An 8237-nucleotide genomic window follows, 5' to 3' on the forward strand; every position below is an offset into this window, starting at 1 on the left:
ATTACAAATACAGCCCGAGTGGGGGTTTGTACTGATTCCTGCCCCCGGGTTTTCCGTGGCAGAAGGGCTTTAAACTGTGGCTCTTCCCCACCGTGCCTTTGCGGCGGCTGCACCAATTTTCAGTGCGTCCCTCAGCACGTATTCCTGGATCTTGGATTGCGCCAGTCTGCAACACGCAGACGTGGACATCTCCTTGCTCTGGAAGACCAGCAAATTTCGGCAAGACCAAAGAGCGTCTTTGACCGAGTTGATGGCCCTCCAGCAGCAAGTGATGTCTGTCTCGGTATGTGTCCCTGGAAACAGCCCGTAGAGCACAGGGTCCTGTGTTACGGAGCTGCTTGGAATGAACCTCGACAGCAACCACTGCATCTCTTTCCAAACCTGCATCGCAAAGGCGCAATCCTGAAGGAGATGGGTGACAATCTCATCCGCCCCGCAGCCGGCTCGGGGGCACCGTGCCGTGTTGCTGAGGCGTCGGCTGTGCATAAACACTCTGACGGGTAGGGCCCTCCTCACTGCCAACCAAGCTACGTCTTGGTGCTTGTGTGAAAGCTCTGGCGATGAGACGTTCTGCCAAACGAGTTCGACAGTCCGCTCAGGGAACCACCCGACAGGGTCCACCATCTCCTTCTTTCATAGGGCGTCCAGGACCTTACGTGCTGACCACTGTTTTATGGCCTTGTGGTCAAAGGGGTTTCTTGTGAGGAACTTTTCCACGAAGGACAGGTGGACAGGCATGGTCCAGCTGGTGGGGCGTTTCGCAGCAGCGTGGCCAGACCCATCCTTCGCAACACCGGGGACAGGTAGAACCTCAACACGTAGTGACACTTGGTGTTTGCGTACTGGGGGGTCTGTGCACAGCTTGATGCAGCCGCACACAAAGGTGGCCATCAGGATGAGGGCCACGTTCGGAACGTCCTTTCCTCCACTGTCCAGAGATTTGTACATCGTGTCTCTGCGGACACGGTCCATTTTGGACCTCCAGACAAAGTGGAAGACGGCCCGGGTGACTGCCGCGGCGCAGGAGCGTGAGATGGGCCAAACCTGTGCCACGTACAACAACACCGAGAGCACCTCACTCCTGATGAGCAGGTTCTTTCCTGCCATGGAGAGGGAGCGCAGCTTCCACCATCCCAGTTTTTGTTTGACCTTGGCGATATGCTCGTCCCAGTTTTTGGCGCATGCCATGTCCGCTCCGAACCATATTCCCAACACCTTCAGGAAGTCTGGCTTGATGGTGAAGGGAATGGAGGCTCAGTTGGTCCAGTTGCCAAAGAGCATGGCCTCGCTCTTGTTGCGATTGACCTTTGCTCCCGAGGCCAGTTCAAACTGGTCGCAGATTGCAAGCAATCTGCGGACCGACTGTGGATCCGAGCAAAAAACGGCGACATCGTCCATGTACAGGGAGGTCTTGACCTGAGCGCCTCCGCTGCCTGGGATCGTCACCCCTCTAATACCCGCATCCTTCCTGATGGACTCGGCAAAGGGCTCGATACAACACACAAACAAGACAGACGAGAGAGGACAGCCTTGCCGGACTCCAGATCTGATTGGAAAGCTTTGAGTTTCCCACCCGTTGATTGGGACTGCACTACTGATGTCTGTGTAGAGCAGTTTGACCCAATTGCAGATAACCTCCCCAAACCCCATTTTGGAGAGCACGTCCATCAAGTACGTGTGCGATATCCTGTCAAAGGCTTTCTCCTGGTCTAAGCTGATTAAGCAGGTGTCCACCCTCCTGTCCCGCACGTAGGCGATCGTATCTCTGAGTAGCGCGAGGCTATCAGAGATCTTCCTGCCGGGGACAGCGCAGGTCTGGTCCGGGTGAATCACCAGCTCAAGAGCAGGCTTGACCCTGTTGGCGATGACCTTTGACAGGATCTTGTAGTCCACATTGAGCAGCGAAATGGGCCGCCAGTTTTTGATTTCCTCCCTCTCCCCCTTCTGCTTGTAGATGAGGGTGATGATGCCTTTCCTCATCGATTCTGACATGCTGCCGGCCAGAAGCATACCCCCGTACACTTCCAGCAGGTCTGGGCCCATCCAGTCCCACAGAGCCGAGTACAACTCGACCGGTAAGCCGTCACTTCCGGGAGTTTTATTCGTCTCGAAGGACTGGACGGCCTTTGTCAGCTCATCCAGAGTTAGCGGGTGGTCCAGACTCTCCCGCTCGCTGTCGTCTAAGACCTCCGAAATAGACGACAGGAAAGACTGAGAGGCCGCGTGGTCTGTAGGCTTGACGTCGTACAGCCTGGCATAGAAGGATTTGCTGATCCTCTGCATGTCAGGCTGCGAAGACGTCACAGAACCGTCTTCTTCCTTTAGGCTGGTGATCACAGAGCTCCCCCTGTGTACCTTTTGGAAGAAGAAATGCGAACACCTCTCATCCTGCTCGACGGAGCGGACTCTGGAGCGGAAGATGATCTTGGAGGACTCTGAAGCAAAGAGCGAGGCTTGCTGGCCCTTCACCTCTTCGAGTTCCTCCGCGACATCGACCCCCATCGACTGCAGCAGGAGCAGGTTTTGCATACTCTCCTGGAGTTGGGACAATTCCCTCTGTCTCCCTCTCGCCTGCTGAATACCTTTGAGGATGAAGAACCTCTTGATGTTCGTCTTGATTGTTTCCCACCAGTGCATCGGGGAATCGCAGAGGGGCTTTACGGTTCTCCAACCTTTGTAATCCCTCGAGTTCCTCAACGTTTTCCGGAGTCAACAGTTTCACTCTGCCAACTTTCTGGTTTTCCTGTGGGCGACAGTCGGCCAGTAGGAGGCAGTGGTCAGAGAAGAACACTGGCGTGATGTTGGTGGATCTGACTTTGAGCGTGTGGGACACAAACAGGAAGTCTATTCTGGAACGGACGGACCCGTCTGGTCTCGACCAGGTGTATCTGCGCGGTGCTCCGTCTGCAGGGTTGCTGAAGACGTCGCACAGCTTGGCATCTTTTACCGCATCCATCAGGAGTTTGGACGTGGCGTCCAGTTTGCCGTCGGCTCTGCTGGATCGTCCAGCCGCATCGATGATGCAGTTGAAGTCACCGCCCAGAATGACCGGCCTGGACATTGCCAGTAGCAGTGGGAGCTGCTGGAAGAGGGCCAGCCTCTCGTTCTTGAGAGCTGGGGCGTAAACATTAATTAACCTGAGAGGGGAGTTTTTGTACATTACGTCTGCTACGAAGAGGCGGCCGCCCACCACCTCCTTAACTTCGGTGATGGTGAAGTGGCCTCCCCGCAGCAGAATGCCCAGGCCGGAAGACCGGCTGTCGTTGCCTCCTGACCATATGGATGGTCCATGGGCCCACCATCGTGACCACTACCGATAACTGCTGAAGTGCGGCAGACCGCACTCCTGCAAGAACAGCAGGTCCGCTTTGACTTTGGCGAGGTACCCCAAGGTGGAAACACATCGCTTGGTCGATTTTACGCTACGCACGTTAATACTAGCAATTTTTACATCCATTTTAAAGCTATTTTTTACATTTACAAACATTACATTTCAGATGAATCGTTTTCAATTTCAGATACATCGTTTTCAAGTTCCGACAACTGCTCAATGGCCAGTTCCAGCATGCGTAAGTTATTACTATCAACGTCAACATTTACTACACCTGGGGTGGCGTGGTCGTTGTCCTCTGCTGTGGGGGTGTTTCGACCAGGGGACTGCTGCAGTTTTGTGATTAAGTTCGCAATGTCCTCTGCATAGTCCTCGCCTGCTGTTGGTGGTTCCCTCTTTTCCTCATTCGCGGCAGTGTCGAGCTGGTGTGCTTCGATCGCTGCGTCGCTCCCGGTATTCCGGAGGTGGGGTGTGCTGGGCACTTCGCTGCTCCCGTTATCCCGGAGCTGGTCTGCGTTGGTCACTCCTTCGCTCTCGGTGTTCCGGAGCTCGTGTGCGCTGGGCACTTTGTTTCTCGCGGGTTCCTGGGGCAGGGCTGTGTTGGTCGCTTCACTGCTCCCGGTCGCCTGTGGCCGTGGGGTGGCGTATTGCCTCTTCCTTTGGTGGTGGCGCCTTTCCTCATCAGACGAGCTGCCGTCGCTGGTTTCTGCCGAGCTTGATAGCCGCCTCTTCCCTGTCGTTTCCGTAGGGGGCCTTGCTCGCCTCGTCCCCTTGCGCTTGCGGGCCTTTTTCTTGACTGTCTGCCATCCCGCTTCATCGTCTGCTGTCTCCTCGTTTCTGGACTCGGTGCGCTGGGGGAGAGGTTCGCTGCTGGCTGCTGGTGGCTCGCAGCTCGCGGTAGCAGGGTTCTCTTCCTCGCCGTCTTGTTCCGAGTCCACGGGGGCATTGGTCGGGGGGAGGGTGTGGCTCTCCTCTGGAGCGTTGTGTTCGTCAGCTTCCTCCTCCTCTGGTGCAATGTTCTTTGCCGCCTGCGCACTGCTGAAATTGCGTTTGGGGCAGTTTTTGTAAAGGCGCCCAGCCAGACCAGAGGTTGCAGCACTTGGTCTCCTTACAGTCCTTTGTCTGGTGGCCCTCGTTCTTGCAGTTTCGGCAGATGACAGTCTTGCAGCTTGCCGCCATATGGCCTGCCTTTCCGCAGGTGCGGCACACGTTGGGTTGGCCAGCGTACACCATGTGGCCCCGACTACCTCCGATGGCAAAGCTGGAGGGCGGGTGCAGGATGGTTCCACTGGCGTCCACCTTCATGGTGACCTGGATCTGGCGCTTGCTGGTCCGTATCCCGTGCATGTCTTTCACGTCGCTGCTGTGTCCTGCCCCATCGACATACCTGTCGAGGAAAGTCAGCACATCAATGACCAGGATGTGGGGGTTGTACATTTGCACTGTGATAGTGCGTCTTCTCTGCGACGGGAGGGTGAACAGTGGCTCCCAAGTTAGCACTGAGCGCAGTGGTTCACTCGCCTCCTTCAAACCCTTCAGGAACTTCAGGCAGAGGGCGACGGTTCTGAAGGTCACATCGAAGTAACCTCTCTTCGGGAGGTCCTGCAAGGCGAAGATGTCGGCGACTTTCATGCCGCATGTTCCCAGCAGGATTTTCTACATGAAAAGGTCCCGGTTGATCGTTGTCTGTCCATCCACTTTCTTTACCGTCACTCAGATGGTGTTTCGGACGCCCTGGTTCGCCGCTCGGTTGGCCACCATCCGGGTTGCAGATTCCTCCTTTCGCTGTGAGTTTTGGCCGAAGCCCTCAATCTCTGTTTGCGCCAGTCCGGCGCTTGGGGCCCGCCCCCTGACGGACCTGCGGGCCCGCCGAATGGTCGGTCGACATGCAGATTTTCCTCTTCTCTCCCATTGGCGCCTGGCCCAAGCCAAAGGCTAGAGCCAGCAAAACTGGAAAAACGAGTTTCTTTGCATATGAATGCACAATCAACAGATACTACACTTGATCTTAGCCAAAAGGCCGAGAAGCGATAAATAAATTGATTTTTTTTTTTTGGTTCATTCTTGTCAGATCAACTCCAGCGCCAAAGATCACTTTGCGCTACTACACTTGATCTTAGCCAAAAGGCCGAGAGGGGAAGCTGCACCATTCCTGGAAACACTGCAATACCAGGTCGGTGCGTGGAGTGGACGGAGCAAGCCCCTGTTCTATCTCCCTGTTCCAAAAATCAATTTAATATTTGGTCCCCATAGGGGATATTAAACTGATAAGAACAGATACTACACTTGATCTTAGCCAAAAGGCCGAGAAGCGATAAATAAATTGATTCCACTCACATATCACACTTGCATAAATAAACAGACCTCTATTTAATAAGGAAAATTGCTTTTTACCATTACTACTCATCTGTTTAGGATATGGTGTTTTATAGTGAATTCTAAGAAATATGTAAATCTTTAAAAAAAATGTAATTTAATTAATTGGCATCTTTACCAATATCTCTGCAACAGTAGTTAGTGTTCAAAAAATGTTCTCCTTAAGCATATGTTTAAACTCATTACATTTATTCAAAACCTTTCAAATTTAAATAATGATACAATCCTTCCAGAAATTGAATTGTGGCTTATTTTTGAGTTCTGAGATAATAAATATAAATAAAAGATAAATATTTTATAAATGAAATACAAATACAGCTGGTATACGCATTTAAAATGTATGACAAATATAAAAATCTGCTTTTAATCATTTCTACCCAAGTCCTTCTCCTTGCTATGTACACTGCAGCTTCTTTGGCAATTGGAAACATCCCATATGCAAGTACCTGACCCAGAGAGTGTGGAGGCATTGAATTACATTTACCTGACAGTCAACTCATTGTGCCAAGTTTTCTATTTACCTGGTCTTGCCCCAGCCTGCTGCTGCAATCTTCAGCCAGACTTGGTCTTTTAAAAGCTGCACTCATACCCCCAGAGCTCTACTGCTATGTTGCACTTCTGAAATGCCCTAGGGTATTTACTCCACAATTTACAGTGGGGTTCAATGCTAGGGAGGAAGTCCTGCCTCTGGGTGTAACGCTGACATTAGTGGCTGCGTGGATTTTCGATTCCCACTTCTTGTATCATTCTCACTCACTCTCAGACTCTCTCCCACTCTATAAATGTTTTTCTTTATTCTTTGCACATTTGATCATTTTGCTCTGACTTTCTATATTTAACAATAGCGGATTTTTTTTGGACCACATGCACATTTGGCGATATGCTGGACATCATTTTTCTCTCATGCAATTTACCACAGAAATATTTATTTTACTCCTTCACAGGATGTGGGCGTCGCTGGGAAAGCCAGCATTTATTGCCCATCTATAATTGCCCTTGAGAAGGTGGTGAGCTGTCTTCTTGACAATTGAATAGCTTGCTAGGCCATTTCAGAGGGCAGTTAAGAGTCAAACACATTGCTGTGGGTCTGGAGTCACATATTGGCCAGACCGGGTAAGGATGGCAGATTTCCTTCCCTAAAGGACATTAGTGAATCAGATGGGTTTTTACGACAATCCGGTAGTTTCATGGTCACCATTACTGATACTAGCTTTTTATTCCAGATTTATTTAATTAACTGAATTTAAGTTCCCCAGCTGCCGTGGTGAGATTTGAACTCACGTCTTCAGATTATTAGTCCAGACCATGATCTATCATTGGTTAAGTAGATCTTTTTGTTTCATTGCATAAAGTGACATCTCTGCTTCACTCCAGTTACATATAGCACTACTGATATTGCCTAAATGTTCTAGCTGTGTTTTGCTGGCTTCTACTGCACTGCAAATATCAACTGTTTCTGTAGATATAGATTCTGTTCTTTTACTGAGACATCCATACTTTGAACTGGCCATTTTCTTTTTATCAAGTAAATATTGATTAGTGCTTTCTCCTTGAGTTTGCAACGTGGTGTTAAACACATTTCTTTCATTTGTAATATTCTTCTGAGGTGTGAAATATTCCTTAAATTTGGCCATTATTACCTTTCATTTCTATTTATCCTCTCCATCACCATGAGGAAACGTGTTAAACATCTTTCTCTTCCTCGCCGAGCCTATGCAGTAATGTACTAATCTACACTGTTTTGTCTCCATAGCCTGTTGCTGTTGCATACAACTTAAATATATTGTTTCCATTTTTCTCCACAACATTTCCTTCATGTCTCTTATTATCTGGGAGCTTTGAACCTTCCATTCCGAGCCTAATTCTGACAGGACATAAAGTTTGTAGCTTGTTTAGATAACTCTCAGGAGACTGCAGCATGTCTCGAGCTTTATTTAAAACATCTGCTTCCTTCTCTGAGCACATGCGTCTGGAATTTCTTCAGCTGTTATCGGCTGAAGATCGGAAGAACCCCATGAGAAATGCCATGTGCAGCGAAAAATGTCCCTTTACACTGTTGCTCCAAGGTTTCTACTGCTCTACCACTGAGGTTAGGGTGGGAACTTTGGGGAACCCCCTCGGAAATTCTCCCTTATTGTGTTTATGTATCAATCACATCTCCATGTAAGTTTGTTACAGATCATAACAAGAATGAGTTTTGAAAACGCATTTCGTATGTCTCGGGCATGGGACTTTTAGGCTTAGCTTGATGGGTATCTAATTGGCTTCTCAACTATTTTTCCAACAATATAAAATTGTTTCAGGAGAGTGGCATCCTTCAGATTCATTCATTGAGACAGAAGCAGCCATCATGCCTGATGCTAACCAGTAGCTCTGCCTGTGTGAGTGATACAGCATCAGCAATACATGTTGGATTTCTACCTCGACAAATAAATTGTTCCTTGAAGGTACGCAAGGGGAGGAGCAATGAATTATAAATCATAAACAGTAAGTGACGTAAAGCCACATAACTCATGACTGCCAGATATGC

The 8237-nt window shown here is 49.8% G+C and overlaps 2 pseudogenes; both read right to left on the minus strand.

The window, feature by feature from the left end:
• Positions 1-5261: 5261 nt before the first annotated feature.
• On the minus strand, positions 5262-5363 carry LOC139228345 (U2 spliceosomal RNA; annotated as a pseudogene).
• A 104-nt stretch (positions 5364-5467) lies between these two features.
• Positions 5468-5647, minus strand: LOC139228423 (U2 spliceosomal RNA; annotated as a pseudogene).
• Between the last annotated feature and the right edge of the window lie 2590 nt (positions 5648-8237).

The sequence above is a fragment of the Pristiophorus japonicus genome, chromosome 17 (assembly GCF_044704955.1).
Source record: "Pristiophorus japonicus isolate sPriJap1 chromosome 17, sPriJap1.hap1, whole genome shotgun sequence".
In the NCBI taxonomy this organism is placed as follows: Eukaryota; Metazoa; Chordata; class Chondrichthyes; family Pristiophoridae; genus Pristiophorus; species Pristiophorus japonicus.